At 36.6% G+C, this 19,177-nt stretch overlaps 1 protein-coding gene across 2 annotated transcripts in view; it reads left to right on the forward strand.

Annotated features, from left to right (window-relative positions):
• LOC105672535 (protein artichoke-like) overlaps nucleotides 1-19,177 on the forward strand; it is a 386,355-nt gene that overhangs the window by 154,857 nt on the left and 212,321 nt on the right. For both annotated transcript variants that reach the window (XM_067353616.1, XM_067353615.1), the window contains one exon: nucleotides 14,004-14,098. The gene's annotated coding sequence lies outside the window, so the exon portion shown is untranslated. The remainder of the gene's footprint in view (nucleotides 1-14,003; nucleotides 14,099-19,177) is intronic.

Below are 19,177 nucleotides of genomic sequence, written 5' to 3' on the forward strand. Positions count from 1 at the left end.
GATATTCCATTGTCTTCTTTTAGAGATATGTATATACATATGCTGCGAATCGGGTCATTCGGGTCGCTGAATAAATGGGACAACATAATTAACGATTCCTCGTTGATAAAATTGATGGCCGATATAAAATCAGTAAAAGATCATAATTATCAATTCATGCGCTGCATTGTCCCATTTATTCACAGGACTTAATTTTTTTAATCATTTTTACTCTCTCATCACGAAATATTATTAAAACATCTAACTGCGCGTTAAACACATTAATTGTTTCTTTTTGCCAATTTTGTGAATAAAATGAGATTTTTAACAATTTAAAAAATTTAATAGTTGAAAAAAAAAGAATCAAAGATAACAGTGGTATATATCGATGTGAACATCTTGTACGGAGTTTACGTATAGTAATCCATCGATTTGCGTTCTCGTGAAATCACAGCTATTTGCCTGTAAGCGATTCAGGTCAAGTACAACTGGAGATGCAAACTTGTACCTAAGTGAGGTACTTCGTAAATGCAAATATCCTATAGTCCCGATCGAGCACCACACTAGTTGCCTCTAACAATGGAAACTACTTAAGCGCCCGATTATTGCGATAATGCGACGGAAGAACAAGTTCGCTTAAACTTAACTGCAACATTAATGCGTTATGGTTAGCATCGGTGCTGTGTATACATAGGAAATAATGTGAGCAACAACACGCATCTTATCACATCATTTCAAACACATTCTCCATTCGAATGCAATTAAAGTGCAGAGAAGTGCTGGATTGACAGGCGCATGATTGAAATACGTTTTAATCAATCTATGGTTTATCAATCTACGAATGCAGCCGCGGCGTTCACTGTAAAAAAAAAAAAAAAAAGATGCGTGTGTACGCTATTTGACTAGTTTTTATTTTTAATTCCCTATCGTTCAACCAATCCTTTGGCAGCTGACGGCTTCGTTTGGCGCTACTGCCAAGTTTTAGAAAACGCGTTTCTATATTTTTACACGAATCAAAAATTCTTTTAACTATAAAAAAAAAAAAATTCTTTGGGCTTCAAAAAACAGCCTTTATTGCATGAATATGCATCCTTACAATTTTTTTCTGGCGTTTTATTGTTGACTAATGCAAAAAAGCTTTATACACGGCTGGTTGAAAGCATTTAAATACTGGTAGCAAAGTGCATATGTATCGGAACTAAATATTTCCGATACGTATAAATACATACTCCGCTCGTTCCCGTTCAAACAAAAGTCTTTATATGCTTCAGACAGAATTCTAGAGTCTGCATGCGATCCACTTTCGATCTGCGTCTCAGCAATTCTGTCATTCCCTTTGATACTTATCCTTCTATCCCGCTGCATATTTCTCTTTAGTTCTCAGGTTGCACGCGACTCCCACGCTTTTTTGGATTATGCTACGATCCGTCTTTTGATCAGTCAGGTACAAGTAAGATATTATTTTGCAGAGCCATATATATGGATATGTAGTTTTGTCGAAAAGAATCAATGAACGGATTTTATGAAATTCCGTATGAGCGCGTTTGAATAATATTTTCCTGAAATATCGCCCTTTAATCCTTTGAGATCAGCAGCGTGTCTGCCATCTTTATTGCCTTCGAAACGTTTTATTATCACCAAATATTCTCGCTTCAATATTTCGTTTTTAATTTGTGCTTTGTATTCCACCATTTCCACAATACATATTTCGCTATTTTAAGAGAGATGTTGATTTTCCAAAGATACACACAAATTTTGCAACGCGATTTTTTTCGATTCTTATACTCTCTTTATGAAATGGATGAACGCTCTCATCGTGGAGATAAATCAAGCGGAACATTGCGTTGCATCTGCTGCGAGAATTTGCGTTGCCGAATAAACGATACTTGTTATCCAGTTGATAGTAGATAACAATGGGCAGCGAGTGTTTGGTATCCATAACGAGTACTTGTACACCTGAGACCATCGTCTAAACGGAAATTAATCGTTCATGGATCGATATAGAGAAGGGGCGACGGGCGAATAGCGGCTAGTCGGTTTAGCGAACATACTAATCCGATCAAGCAATCTCTGCGATCTCTCCCGTTGCCGGACCCACCAATTGCGTCTATACACCTGCCGGCCCTGCTACCCCTTGGCACCACGGACATCCGTTAATCAACGCCTAATTAAGTGCGTCAGCAAAGTCCAGTGGTTCATGCCCGAGCCCGGTGGAACCTCATGGTTCATACCGATCGATATTCTGATATTGAATCGCTTATAGATCTCGCAGCATTTATCGACACAATTTCATGCGCCGCTTGAAATTCAGTTTACGGACTTTACGCGACAATAGAATGCTTCATTATGAGAGGGATACTATTATTCGCGAAGTGATACTATTATTTACGATGCGGAAGAGATATCGCTGTTTTCCGAGCGATATTAGTTATTTTAGTAATTAATTTTAATACATTTAATAATGAAATAATCGAAAATATAACAGCTTGGTCAATAACGTGGAGTAATGATTACCGGGACGCTGAATAAGCGTTATAGTTTCTCAGACAGAAAACATTTCCGCGTCCAGATTTATTTTCTTGATGGCAAAACATCAAAGTTTGACCAAATCTTTTAGGTACACACAGGATATGGATATCTCAAAACTGGGACAGTTGATGTGATTTTCTGATTTGAAAATAGAATGAAAGAAATGCCACACACGTTCACATACGACACGTATTATTCTTTATCTATTCTCAGCTGCAACATAATATTGATCGTCCCAATTTCAAGCTATCAATGTGAATTTACGATGGAATCTTGAAACATTAATGGAAGCAAATATTATCCTTGGCTTCTCAGCGCTAAGTTAATGCGCGCGGACGTTAACGTTTCGTTCAGAAATGACCATTGTACGGCTTTTTGTCGTTTATCGATCGGCGTCGAAAGACGAGTGCCAGTCTCATTACATATAGTCTTCCGTTGCTACAAACGAGGCGCCATTGCGGTTTCGTCACGCCGCTCCGCGCGGAGGCGGAGGCGAAAATTGTCTTGCCGACAATCGCAGGATGTGGTCGATTAACTGCACCGTGACGTGCATGTCGTTTTCGTCGTCGACGAGGTACTTCTACCGGCTTCCTCCGGAAGTAGCACTGATGGGAAACGTCGAGGAAGGCTCAGAAAAGATAGATGCCGGGATACAAAAGGGGGCGGTAAAACAAGGTGAGAGAGAGAAAATGAGAACGAAAATCTTATTTTGCCTTATCAACGTTTAACAGCGGCGACGACTATTAACGCGTAATTTATGTCGGCAATTACTGCGAAATGTCTCGCAACGGGATATTTTTGAGACTGCCATGGAAGAGGAAAATTTTTACTTCATCATCGTTAAAAATATCAATATTGGACAGTTTACGCACTTAGATCCTTTCATATCTCTTTTTTTTTTGTACAAACTTATTTGAAACTTGCGACAAATATTGAGCAGGTCAACTATCTTATGCTATCACTGGCATACATTTTCTTTTTTACACTCTTGTTTTTTTTACTTACTTTTAGTTCAAACAAATTTTTAAAGATGTAAATTACCCGTTTTTCTCGTGCGCGTATTTTATCTTTAACTTTCAGATTTTTACGGCAGTTTATGCGCTTCCTCTACCTCGGAGGAAACTCACTGTTCGCAAACACACGATAACGTGTAAATTTTTGCTCCGGAGCACTCGCTTCCGCGCAGCTATCAAACGCTCCTAACAGTGTATTGACTTTGCAACGTTATTGATTTACCAATCTATCTCGCGGGGGGGAGCCGAGAAATGATTAAATGTTGCCTTTTCAAAGGAAAAGGCAGAACATTCCGTTCGCCGTGGCAATCGAGAGATCTAGCTTGTACGAATGCGCGGGGACCGCAACGTGAGAACGATGCCGAGATTCAAAGAAACTTGAGGAGGCTGAATGGGACAATTGCGCGCGACATGCAATTTACTTCTAGCGACGGCTTTAGCGAGCTCGCGACTAATTCAGTCGACGAATTCAATCGCAGCGTAGTGTTTCTCCGGGCGATTAATCCGACACCTCTATTCGAGGTGGGCCGCGGAGTTTCGATTGTGACTTCAGTCACTTGATAGTTTATGCATTTGCGATAATCCATGGCATTCTGTTCCGATTGCCCGCGATACGCGGCACCAACGTATACTTCCCCGGATTTATGGGTATCGTTGAGCCAGGTTTACACACATTGGGCGTGGAGCCTGAATGTCGACGGTGCTCATAGCGCGGGTGCGGGTCTATTGAAAACAGATAGCGGTATTCCTTCATGAAGTAGACTAATCGGTAATCAAGCTCGCATTCCATCACTTTTGATCTTTCTCGCGCTTCTCCCCTCGGCCGCAAATTTCGATCTCACTCATACGATACATATTGATATAGTTGAGCGTGTTTTGTAATTAATAAACATGCGTTACTCCTAATTTATAATACAAGTTAATGTTCAATTATTCAAATAACCTTCATTAAAATTGCATAATAATTTTACATATATTTTTTTCACACGTACGAGTTTATAATATCCGAACATTTTTTGCACGGGCGAAGATAATAATTCTGTCATGTTTTACCTATAATATATTAGCCACATATTATGCATGTGACGATTTGTTAATTAAAATCAGATCAATAAGAAAAATTCGTATATTCATTACTAGATTATTATAAGCTATTTCATAAAATTTCGCTACTCTTATTATGTCGCTGATAATAAAGTATATTTTAAAATCTGCAAATATATGCCTTATTTTAATATAAATTATTCTATAAGTTTGAAATATGATTTAGGTTAGATGAAATATCCATGTCTCATCACGAAGTATTATATTATAATAATCAGATCTTTGATGTCTACATTTTTCTATATTTTCGCTCTTCTCTAGAAATTTTATCACTCCGTGGTGGATTTGACATAAAATCCGAATTTATGCTTTAGAAATACAATATAAATACACACGTTCTTGTTGTACTAAAAATCCAAGTAAAATAAATTCAGCAGATATGGTGATATCAATATCATTATACGTACGAAAATATCATGAAAATAGAAATCAATTTGATTATAGTTATAAAAATGTGAAAAGAAATGTTTAATTTAATAAACTGCGCGTGCATTGTGCAAAAAAAAATATAATAAAGAATATAATAAAGAAAAATAGAAACTTAAAAGAATGAGATCGCGAGTTTGTTTGATTTCTGTAGGTAAAACGCCGTATTGCGGAAACTTTATTTTGCTCACAGTGTACGACCCACGTTTACAGGCAGCTTTACACTAGTTAGTTAGGGGTGGAACATACATATCATTCCACTCTAGTCGGACTTCTATTACCCGCAGGCACGCGCACCCGCGCGCACAATTTGTCTCTTTTCCTGTCCGTAATCTGCACATCTCGTGCTCCCTCATTCTCTCGGCACCGCGGTATCAGGAAACCAATTATAAGTGTCCCGGAAGTTGGAACGAACTGTGGAAGTTGTGTGTAGGAAATTGCGAGGTCGGACTAACACCGTCGTCGAGCATTTCCGCAAGCGGGGAAGAGGCGGGCGACGTGTCTCTCGCTATCCGGAGCAAGGATGGACCGAGGGTGAACGTGAAAAGAGCGATGAACGTACGCAGCATGGACATACTGCACGCTCAAGTTCAGACGAACAAACTCGGACACTTCGGGCGACCGGTGTAATTTGCAAGCAGACGCCGCCGGCTGTAACCACACGTGCAAGATTACCACCGCGACACATCCCGTCCGGAGATTACTCTTCGATGTCTCCATTCGACACGAAAGGTCGATGAAGGAGCCTGCAAGGGAGCCAGCGTTTTATGGAACATTATACCGGGAAACTCCGTCGAGTTATCTCCGTCTGAAATAAATGGTGCTTGCGGGTCGCATCCATTCTCTATATGTTCGCATCTTTTTCTATTTGAGCGTTCCTGGAACATTCCTGTGTGCTTTTTATAATCTCACATTCAAATTATTTCGTATAATAGTAAAAATAAAGAATCTTATTAAAAATGCTCATGTATTCTATTGAAATTTTCAATACTTTTTTACAATGTAAAATGTAAAATGGAAAAATTTTTTTATAAAATTATAAGTTAATTTTTATTTTATTAATATTCTCTCTTCGACCTGATTTGCGAATTGCATCTTGAATTTATTGAGAATGTTTCTATGAACGGAGAACAATGGATTCATTATCGGTTTGAGAGTAACTTTTTTGATATAGGATTTCACAAGTCAGAAATCGTTCGGTGATAATCAGATTACGGTAAAATGAAGCAATTTTCGCATCCGCGCTTACGCATTGTGCTCTTTTTCTAATTCTACGTTGAGCTATGTGGAAGGCCGGGCGATTCATCTTGCTTTCGTTAGAAGTCGCTCATCGTCCGAACATAAATCTAGAGTCGGATGTACCAGCTTACCAATACTCGATAAATCGGATTTTATCCTCTAATTCGGATGTGTGTGAGAGAAATAGGCGAACGACATGTTTTTGGCATTGTCGCCGTAAAAACGCGCGAACGTGTGATATAAGTGATGAAAATATACGTAGTCGAATACAATATGTGTTTTTGCTTTTGTCATAATTCACACGTAAGTATTATTCTTTCCACGAGCGAGTCTTCACATTTTCTAGGATTGTTATGGGACTTGAAGATTTCTGTGTATCTTTTGTGACATTTCAACATTGGGCTTCGTGTGACATTATTTTTTCCCATATTGTTTTATTTATATGAGCAACATAAAAATACTTTTCTGTAGCTGGTGCGCTAAGTTTTCAATATAGGACAGTTTTCTGTAAGTAAATCATAACTTCACGAGCTCGCTAAAATAAGACGTAAAAAAGTTATGTAATAAAATTATGCTGTATTTTCCAACCAACCGCGCAATATCTTCGAAGACGGCAATCTTTGAAAGGCTATAACTTGGAAAGTTCATTAAAGCAGTTAGAAATGCTTTCCCTGATATTTCCGGAACGGTGCACAAGTCGAAGCGAAGTTAATACAGAAGCGACACAAAGTCCCCTTGAGGATATCATGTAGGTAATACTTGTCGTAATATAACCACTCCCTTAGGAGCCATTTTGACCCACTTATAGAAACATCTCTGGAAAGAGAATATCACGTCTACGTACGAGTCGTGGGCTATAAAATATTTAATTTTGTGAATTTTTGGAAACATATTATCGTAATTTCTATATATATATTATTTGCAATAAATAAGTCATCTCATGACGGGTTGGAAAGTTCTCTCTCAAACTATTCGGCGCTGCACTTTGATTCGGCTGTTTTCTATTAGGTATAATTGCTGATATTCGAAAACAATTGGGATTCCTCATTATTTTCGCTTCGATGCACAAGAAAAAGTTGGAGAGGCTCAAAGTGCAACAGCGAATAACATTGTATGGCAGTTGAGAACTTCCTAAAGCTTATGAGTATAGTTGGAGCTTTGTGGATGGAGTTGGATTAAGCTGCCTTAAAAGCCTACAAATATGTAATCCTACTATGGAAATAATTATATTCGTAATTGCCGTGTAATTTTTAAATATAAAAATAATTGTATGTGGATAAGGAAGATAAAATTACAAATATTAAATCAGAAAATATGACGGATACATGCATAACAAATATATCAACATATTTACTTGTTACATATTATATTGAATTCATATTGAAATAAAACGTTATATTGATTTTTGCCTTGAAAACAATATGAATGTTTCTGTAGCCATATCAATTTGTATGCGTGTAACAATTAATTGCAATTAATCGTCATTGCGATCTCATCGTAAAATTCTAATTTTATAAATATAAAATTGTCGTCCATGTGATAATTTTAGACGATAACTCTGAATGTTTTATATATGCTAAGTGGAAAAAAATATCAAAAGAGATAAAAAATATATTTTGCAAAATATTAAAACTTTTATATCTTCATATCTTTAATATTTGACTTTTTGAAACTCTGTGTTTCTTATTTCTTTTAAAAAGAATCCTGTTCCTCGAAAGAATTTCGTAAGGGAAATAAAATTTCGAAGGCATTAATAAATTGCAATACGGTTGGCTTCGAGCGATCGTAAAAGTACAAAAAATATTTTCGTGTCAGTTTACATCTCTGTCCGTTGCATCGAATTGCGTTTGACACTAGGCCATTGCTTGGTGTGGAGATAGTAAACCGTATAAAAATATATATATCTTTGGCTTACGGAGTAAAGTACACCAAATTGAGCGTGACATAACTGGAGAAATCGAAACAAGTTATTTTCAAGCGATGCATTATTGATTATATGCAAATGCATCTGCAGATGTTAGATTTGTTTTGAATTATATAACTACGATGAGAAATATGTACTTATAGTTCCTTTATTTTAGAACATTTTATATTATGTATAAATTAAAATCCTTATTTTATTATTTCTATTTATTTTGTTATTTTTCAAGCTTATTGATATCTAGACATTGACAAAAGATAAAAAATAAATTTCATTGTTTTTTAATTTCTGTTTAATCAACTTTTATTTAGTTTTATTAAAAAGCAAACATTCCGTAATAAGAGTATGCTGTAAAAAATATCAACTATGATAGCTCTGAAGAAATAACATCGATAACATCCGATGCTGGAATATCAGAATTTTATAATAAACATATTAAACATGTTTTTATATATCCATGGTTTTTTTCCAGTTACAGTGCACTCTAATTTTATATGTGCATCCCGATTGGATCTGTGAGCTAGAAATTTATATAGAGAAGTCGCGTTTCAACCAGATTTATTCTCGTTAAAATTTAATAGAGCCAACACCTGTTCTGTTTGAAACCCGACTAACCGCGATTTGACCAAGTATGACATTGGCGGGCATACCATTCACGCACTGTAAGTGATTCCATTCATGTAATTAATCGCTGAACAGCTCTATAGGGATAACATGGTATTTACAGGCACCACGTACGCGTAAGCCAGAAGTTATTTCCTCAAAGCGAGCGCTTTTGCACTAACCGATTGTAGTTAAGCTTTCGCTGAAATTAACCGGTCGCAAATATGTCTCTGCAAGCACTTTTGAAATATCGAGCACATTTTGCATGATTCATTTTCTATCTGATCGTACCGCAATCACGGCGCGAACAATTACGATAATTACAATAATTAGATAATCAATAACCGCACCGGTCGGCCGAATCTCATTCCGTTTCCATTCTCTTCCGGCGGTACCGTCATGGGCGTCGTTACCGTTTGAATTACGGACTTTTAATGAATTACAAAACAAAACCCCGCACTATCGAAAAGTTTTACTCGTCTTCGCTTGCATACCGGCCCCCGCCGCCCACCGTTTCCGCGATTTTGCTTTCACGAATTACGCGGAATGTGGTCCACCACTTGCGCCGTTCTAAAAGTTGCCCGTTGTGACGGGCTACGCCACTCCGAAATTTTGTCGGAAAACTCATCGGAAAGAATCAACTGCCAGATGCAAGTGACCTCAGTTGTGGCAGGAAAAACTGACTATGATAAATGAGCGACGATCTCTGCTCTCTTTAAAGATTTTCTTGGTTGTATTAATATCACCACTAAGAGCTGTCGCTATATCTGTAGTTTGAAATACCGCACAATTAGAAGAGTTTAAAAAATTCTCCATTATATAGCGACTTTATCATGCATTTCTTTCTTTTTTTTATTACTGCGTTTCAAATTATAGATAAGATTTCGATTTTTCTGTATTATTATTGATATGCAAAGTACGGTTCTTCAGAATATTTAAAGAATAATTTTTTCAAAGAGTCCTAATATTTTAGTATAAGAATTTATTAGATTGCCGATTTTTGTAATTATTCTTTTACATAATGAAGCCAATGTATTTATAAAATGTAATGTTATTTTATAAATCTGCTTATTATATACGATATTACTGATTTTATGCACCACGTATTAATATATGGTGAAAAGATATATGAGCCGGAGATTAAACATAATACGATTATAGAGCATAGGGAGGACGCCGTCGTGAAAATAGGATGTTGACCATGGCCAGGGCTGGGTAATCGGTCCGTAATTAATTAATGCATCGCCCATCAGCCCTTCCCCCAATATTCTAGACCACGTGAGTGCTGCGGACCACTGATAACTGAAACAATTCGCCGTTCATCCTTACACCACATATAAATTACGTGAAACGTTCCGCTTCCGTTTATTATCCCTTGATCAAATATTTGATTCATTTGAGAATGGAAGCGGATAATAAGACATCCATATACCTATCATACTCTTAGTCATTAATTAACCCGCCAATTAATTTTTCGCATTGACGAATCAATCGCAGGAAGTTAATCAGCTTGCGTTCAATTCTCTCATTTAACAGACGCTGTTGTGACTTTATCAGGAATATTATTCAGTTGTTATTTTATATGTACAATGCAAAAAATTTCATATTTAAAAATATTCTTTTTGCTGCGATTATTATCTTTCAGTTACTCTCGAGCAAGCAGTTAACGCGGAAAGTAGATTGATATTTAAACGAACACGCGTTTGACATTTAACAACAAAATCACATAAGACGTAACTTGTTTTAGGGAGGAAGTGTAGCCCTTGTTATTATAGATACATTAAGACCGAAACGCCCACGCATGCAATTAAGCGTGTTGTTTTGAGACGTTTCTACCCGCTACGCCATCGTCGCACAAGCACGCCCATTGTATACGTTTAATTAAGCACAGCTGTTTTGACACCGGAACAGATAGTTTCTGCGGCGCGCCGTTCGAAGGCAGTTGATTTAACTGAAACATCTGCCGCGTGCGCTCTATAAGCGTTCGAGATGTACGGTCGCTGTCGGTTTACCGTTGATTTAAAGTGCAACCAGGCAACCGGCGCCGGCTCGCGCGCAAATTAAATTTTCGAATTTTTCGTACGGACAGCAACTCGCCGTCCATGCTAGCGCATAATTTATGCAGCACCGTGTGCGAACGCCACGAAGCGGATGCCCGCAAAATGCAAAACGCGCGCGCGCGCGCGCGCTTTTCCTGCCAGCAACAAGCTACCGCCAATTGACGCGAAAAATGGAGACATTCGAGTCTCAAACATCGCTGTGGGACATACAGCGCAAAAGAATATTTAAATTATGCTGCGCATTCCGAAAATACGATTGCACCTCAGTAAACTCGGAAAAACTTTGGGAAAAACTAGAGAAACGAAAGAACATATTCACTTGTTGTTTCATGATAAAAATCTTCATAATAAAAATCTTCCACTTTATGATAAAAATCTTATTTTTGAGTGTGCTGCTTCTAAAAAAAGAATATTCTCATATTATTATTTTTGATACTTGTATATGCATAGTGTTCATATGAGAGAAATAGTTGTTTTCCTTGATGAACATTTCTATCTATTGCAATATGTAAGATGCAATTTCTTCTGTATGAAATGCCGAGATATTGAAGTATTTCGATCGAATTTTCATATAACGATAATTTCAACTATGATTACGATGATTGCGTTACAATACGGCGGTAATTTTAGGGAAATTCGCACTAACATTACGTGGTATCGAGAGAAACTAGTTGTGAAATTCGACTAGCTGCACGTTAGTTACAGCGTTTCCACAATTTCCCGACCATGTTCGACGAACTTGCGCTTGAATAGGTTACACGTAGCGACGAATGTACGGATGAAGAAACTTTCGGTTCTCGTGATCGCTGTGGACTTGAAAATCCGAAAGTTCTTTGAGCGCGCTGCAAAGTGAAAAGTGCTTTTATTATGTTAACGTGGAAACTTCTTACTCATATCCATTTCAGTATAGTGATCGCGCAAGTTTTAAAGAGTATAAGTAAATAAGATGATGCATATTGGGTGCTTTCTTATGAATTTTACATGTTTTATGTATGATTTTGAATAATTCTATAAATATAATATGTATTTCGTATTTTTTTACTCCTGCAATTCCATTTGCAAAATTGCATTATTGTGTGATTTAATATATTGTATAATTTGACAGGATTTATATAATTTAAGTTTACATTTGAATGATGTATATATTATGCATATTATATTTCTTGCAAACATACGTAATTTGAATTGAATATTCAATTATTTTATCATAATTATGGTTACTTACTTTTATGATGATTTTTTATCAGTGTTTTATTATGTATTATACAAACATCTCGAAGTAACATTTTACTCAGAAAATTTAGATTGTCCAAATTTTAGCGAAAATAAATATTTTGCCCATAGAAAGTTGATTGAAGGTTGGATTTGTAACTTACATTACGCTATCTAAATTCAATTTAAATTATGTACACGAGCCATGTCTCTTCATCCCCGTAATACCTCTCAGATATCTCGAAAGGAGGTAAGGTAAATTTAAAGGAGACGCGATTCGACGGGGACATCGTTCTTCCAGTAAGACAGAGAAAGAATGATAGACGAGAGCGCGTCTTAAATCTTCAAAAAGCTCCTTTTAAGTTTGGTCCCTCACTCTCCGAGTGAGTATCCGAGCGCGCGTCTGAAGCGCGGTCTGATTAAAAGCCTCGCGCTAAATTAAATACAAGAATTCTCCCTTCGTCTCTTGCTATAAGACGGGTCAAAGGCGTGCGGGACCGATCAAGGTGGAGGCGAGGGGACGGATGGAAATTATTGGAAGATATAATGAAAGGATGTTCACGCTGTTATCTCGCGCATGAATATCATCGTTGAGAAGACATTTATTTCACAAGATGCGTAAAAAGTATGTAGCTATACAACGACACTAATGTACAAAGGAATTTTATTTGATGGAAGACAAGCAACATGGTTCACGCTGTGATATTGTAGACACGTTTGCATCGCGATTCAAAGAAAGTAAAAACTCCACAAGATTTTTTTTTTTTCCCGTTGATATTATTCATTTTTTCCCCGTTGATATTATTCTTTTGTTACACATCTCGGTATATGCTCGTAAAATGACTCGCGGACGTGATCGAGCGAGTTTAAACGACATGTGGAATATTTTATGGCTCTTTTATGAGCGTTTTGGAGAGGTGGTCAAGGTTTCGTAGCTACTACGGCAGAAGTTGAAATATCATGCCAGATACGCGACGCCAGACACGCCAGTTTATCATGATTTTTTGGAAATAAATGTAAAAATGTTGTATATTTGTCTTCATAGTTGTCTCTACATTTAAATTTATGTACTGGCAAATATGTGTCACCGAAACGTCTATAATTTTCTAAAATTGATAATTGTTATTTTTTTTCATATTTTTTAAGCTATCATTATCTGCATGAAATTTTTAGGTCTTGCTACGATAAAATTAAAATTGATTTTTTTAATTAAAATTCGACATAATTATATGACGAAAATTTTATCACACGAAACATAAACATTTGTTTTTTCCGCAATGACAACCGCTCGATAGCACGTACAAGGCGCATCGAGATAAGCAATCAGCATCGCGGAAAAGAGGCAATAATGCAAATCTTCCATGCCTTTTTTAAGATAGGATAAATAGTCTAAAATGGTGTAGCGCAATTTATGTTTTAGTTTTATAAATTGCGAGACTATTATACTTCGTTAATACCTAGGATTATGCATTTATCCTTTTTATGTGCTATATGGTACAGGCGTACTGACATATTTGCATTTTTAATTTCTCTCAAGCATTATTCAATATTTTAGTCCCAGCTAATTTCCGTCATAAAGCGATCGTTATAAGCTATTATAATATTATAATATACATTATAATATTTCTGGATAACACAATACACATTTCTCAATTTTATTTAATTTTACTCCTGTTTTATTATAGTAGTAATTTTTATATGTGATCCTACATTTTAATAGAGTGCATTTTATTAATTAAGATACTAAAGTCATATAATTTTATGATTAAATTATTAATAAATTTATGCTGCACTCAACGTAATTTCTCACTGCATAAAAATGTACGATTAAAAAACGTATACAATATTACTAATTATACGTAATTGATAAAAATTGTATATTGAAGGTATTTTGATATTAAACATATTTTATTCCAGATGGAGAAAAAAAGCAAGAGGAAAAACAGATATTCGGACATGCAAACATGCTTTGCGATGATGTATAATCCCATAAAGTATCAGCAACGTGAAGCGTAAGTAAAAAATCATGTTCTATCTGCGGCATACGAAATGTAAAAATCAAATTCAGCGTAGCTCACAGTTTAGTTTACAGTAGTCACATACTGTAAAGTACGATTATCTGTGCACATATATGTCGCGCTCTGCGCAAATATGCGAAATGACAGACATACTTGGGTGAGAAAATTTCATTATGCATGTAACAATCAAAAGTGATATATAGAGAAACTATAGAGAGAATAATGAATATGATATCACAAATAGGAAAATGATCAAATTTGTTAAATTAACTATCTCTCCATAATTAGGCTTAAAATAATACATTTCAAATAATGAAGCAATCGTTTATGTGATCCGGACTAGAATTGGAACAGCGGTCGGAAATAATGCAGTATTCGCCACGCAATTTAATGGAAACTAATTTAATTACCTGTAATCGGTGATATACATAAATATAAATTTCCCGCAAAGTCAATTTTACGCTTATCGCGGACTACCGAGAATATCTGCGAAAAAGTTACACTCGAATATCAAAATGTCAATTTGCGGTTCCGACAAAATATTTCAAGAAACTCCTCCAGAGCGCGAAATACACTCTGTACTTGCTCGTTGGCCACCAGAAGTGGCACTAAGTTTAATCCCGATTTACGGTCATGGATTACACGGAGCCTCGAATCGCATCAGACGTAGAAGCCATGCGAGAGTAAGAGCAGCCGAAAACAAGAAACAACACATCGCTGAAATACCGCGGGAGCTTTCAATGCTAGATCTCTCTCTCTTTCTCTCTCTCTCTCTCTCTCTTTCTCTACAAGGATCGTCATAATTAACGTCGAAATAACGAGGTATAAAATTAGTCAAGATTGAATTTGCAGTAGTAAATACAACCATATATTAATAGTAAATATAACCATATATTAGAGAAATATATGTACATAGCATAAAAACATTCTGAATACTTGACTACATAATTAATAATTATTTGAAAAATGTTATACACACAGTAATACGGGATATTTTATAAATTTTTTTTATAATAATATAATTCTCCTAAATGTATTCAAATTAACATTTTATTACGAAAAACTGAAATAATGTAAAATTCAGAAAAAAATATCTTTTTAATAATCGTAAAAAAAGACATAGCTGTACCGCGATAGATGTGCGCTCTCGTGAGAGCAACAGCTGTATTAAAGCAGCTGCTCTTTAAAATATCAGCGTAGGGAACGTCGTTTTCGTGCAGGGAAAATTTACGGGTTCGTGCGTTCGAAAGTAAAGGGTTAAGAATAAATGCCAGACGAGAGCTCAACGACCACCGCCGACGAATAAATTGCGACGTGCAAACGGCCCGAGGTATAAAAAATGTTTTAAAAAAATGTCTTCTGTTTTACGTGCCATTTTTCATAAATTACATCACGGTATATCGCGTCAGTAGATCATGTAGTTTTGATTATATAAAACACGCTTGGACAGCACAGAAAAGTCTGAAACAAAAGTTGCAAACACCATCGCAACGTTATTTCTTGAAGCTGCAAATTAAAAAAGAATAATAGTGATATAGTCGCTTGGAACAAACACATAAATGCAATTTTATTAAAATCTGTCACAAAAACTATACAAACAAATGATGCTTTAATATTGGAAAAGTTGTGGTCCGATAAGTGCGTTTAGCTGCGTTTTATCCAGCAAATAATTGCTACGTATACTGAGAGGATAAACCTTGTTCACAGCATATTGTGCTTTAAAGGAAGCACATTTTACGTGAGAAATGGGAGTAATGCGCATTTATTGCGCGCAACGGCAATGCGTAGTATACTATTGTATATTAGGTGGGATATTTCTCAGGTTTTTGTACAGTAGTGTGCGTATGTAAGTTAAACTTGTCTGCAAATTTAATGGATGGCTATACTTCTGAAGCACGGTGTAACCAGTCATTTCAATATTCATGGCTCGCGACCGTGCATCGATATTTCTTTCGCGTAAAACATGAATACACTGTTTGCATATTTATTTACCCTAAATTTAATATAGAAATTCTGCATTATATATTTTGTTAATACATTTCAGTTCGTTGCACACGCCATTATTGACAATCTTAACAATAAAATTTATTTATTTCCATCGTCATATACAAAATTACAAACAGCCCAATAATATTATTAACAGTTTTTTCATTAATAAATTAATTAAATTAATTCCTTGCCTATTGTTGTTTTTATCTAGTTTTTATGTAGTTGCTTCAATCAAATTTTTGCTTTTCATGATTTTTAGTTCGAAGATAAATTGAATCTTTTAACTAAAATTAAATAACGAAAAATCAGCTCTATAGCTACAATTTGTTATGACATATGTACCTGAATTTTAAAGAACTTCACGGAACATATCGTTTGAAATTTCTATCCTTTTCAACTCTCTATGCATTATTGCGATATATTATGATACAGTGTATTTACAAATCGGCTTTTCGAAAAGCGGCTCGCGCGATCATATCAACACACAACACTCTAACGGATTTTGAGTGAAAACTCGAATTTATCAATGAGAAATTGCTTTCTTGTCCATTTATTGCGACATAAAAAAATATATAGTGAATTTGCGATATGTGCGCCGGTAATCTGGTCACGTATTTTTCGTTTCTATATTTTACGTTAGATATAATTTTAAAGAATTATTGAATCTTTCACCTTAAGTATTGCCTTACTATTGATTATAAAATGCCTCCCTTGAAACAGAGTAATGCGAACATTTTTTTTAGTAATCATTAGTTTGGAAAATATTTGCAATAGACCGAATTATTGCTTTACCATGCATATGACATACGTATAAATTCATAAATTCTTTGCGTACCATACATTTTGAATGAGAAGAATGCGAATATACGTTTTTACCAGATATTCTATGATGAAAGCTCCGCTGTTGCTGATTCGCTTTAAATAGCTCGGTAACGAAGAATACAAGCAAATGCATTGCAATTTTTAACGTATGAAATCCAGCGTATGAAATTTCTAATTCAAAATCCCCGTTGGAATTAAGGTTATGAAATAGAGTTCACTGAACTGCGGTTGTACAATCCGGCTTTCTGTATCAGTTTTATTCTCTTCGTTTTTTCTCTCCCGCGCTGTGTTAATTGATCAAACTCAGTGTCTATCGGAGACTTGCGAAATTCTCAGCGGCGTGGCGCGTATCGCGTCGAGACGGAGACAGATCGTACGTCGCCGGCTTCCTTAAACGAACGTCCTGCTAACGTCCCTTTTTTCATTCGTCGGCTACTCCCTTTTCGCGAGTGAGTCCGCTCGCTCTCTAGTTTTCTGGACCACTGGGTCTTAGACAAGCGTGATAGAATATAAAAGCAAAACGTATCTCGATCCCTCGTGCTCTCTCCTAGATTAAATGTCGAGCCTCCCCCTCCTTTCCTTCCTCTTCCACCTCCTCCTACACTTAACCGCCCGTCCATCCTAGTCCTCGCGCCAAGTCCTCTTATCCGTTCCGTGTACCGTGGACTTTGCGCTCTGTCGTCCTCTTACTCATCCCTCTTTCCGGTCCTTTCCGCGCCTATCCTCCCCTTTCCCTCCTCTTTCTTCCTTTCTGACGCATCCTATAACATCGTTTAACCTAGCTGCACCCCCTTTTCTAAAGCTTCAATTATCCTCAAAGCTCTCACTTCCTTCGAGGATACGCGAAGGTTTACGAAGAAAAAATAATAAGAAGAAAAAAGAAGGAGAAAGAAAAAATGAAACGTCCGCTGAATGCGATCATCCAACCGCTCGACATTTTCAAGACGCTTAATACTTCCATGGTAGGGCGATTCGTTTCGACGGGATCTTAAAGAACTTCCGACCCGCGTGGAATTACGGACGACGCGAGTCGTAGATTAAATTCACTTCTGGACAGAAGCAATTTTTCGCTTCGCTCAGTGTCGTCGGTTTAATGCAATTTGCACTCTAATTAATATAAAGCGAGTCTGAATTTACCGATCGCTGGCAGGGGATACCGGCCCTAGACGTGAATTACGTCGATTTTGTATGAAAAATTGTTTATTTCGCGCGCAATTAGTCTTAGTTGATGCCGCGTAATTAATAAATGCATCATTTCTGTGAGCGCCACGCTACTCGTTCGTTTCAAGAAACTCTTTAAACGCTGTAGTTCGCACGAAGTTTCGCATCATGATTTATGCAGCCTATAAAGAATGGTTGTTTTCTCTAGTTGCTAGTAGAAAAATGTACACGCCTGCGGGACACGCTATACGCGTGATTTAGTATTCGTCGAGCAAACTGGAACATCACATAGTATTTTTTCTGAATGTTTGATGACCAATTGTTATTTGCAGTGACATTATCGTGCGAATCTCTCGTTCGAAACGTCCAAGGATGATCATTTCAAAGATCTTTTCATTAGCAGCGCGTATATCAAGGCGTAAGATTTTTTTAAACGGAAGTTTGTTTGTTTTTTTTTTTTTTCTTCTTGAGGAAGGGTGTGTGGGTTTACGAGTTGGCGAATGCAAGAGGGAACCGGAAACGGGCAATGCAGAAAGATGGGACGTGCGACGACGGTGAAAAATGCGCTGCATCCGAGATTCGCCTTGGCTCCTGGACGAGAAATTTTCTCCGCGGAAACTTTAATTACTTCCTAGGGATTCATTACTCGATGCTAATAGACACGTGTTCAGTTATTCCTTTTTAATTTTTAAAATTCCGTGTCATGAATATTGAACATCACGTGGCAGTCGCTTTCTTTTGCGTTTAAGAAAATGTGTTACTGTCCAAAGAATAATTTACGATCTTATCCAGTGGATATAGTTCGCGGCGAAACCATGCGGAGAAACTGGCCGACAGGTATTCCGCGGATCGTCTACAAATTTAATAATATGATGAAGTGAGTATATAGCGAATTTTCGGTGGGTGGGACGGAAATCGATATAAAACCGACTGATTTGCATACTTGTAGTCGAAAATTCAATTTTCCCGATCTACAAATCCAATTAGGATGTAAAATAATATAAAACAATACGTGTCAAAAATTTCAGATTTTGGTTCACTGATTATCGTAATGAAGAATTATGCGTGCAGTCGACCGGACAAATCGCGCAGTATGCGCAA

Source organism: Linepithema humile, chromosome 4 (assembly GCF_040581485.1).
Source record: "Linepithema humile isolate Giens D197 chromosome 4, Lhum_UNIL_v1.0, whole genome shotgun sequence".
NCBI classification, from domain to species: Eukaryota; Metazoa; Arthropoda; class Insecta; order Hymenoptera; family Formicidae; genus Linepithema; species Linepithema humile.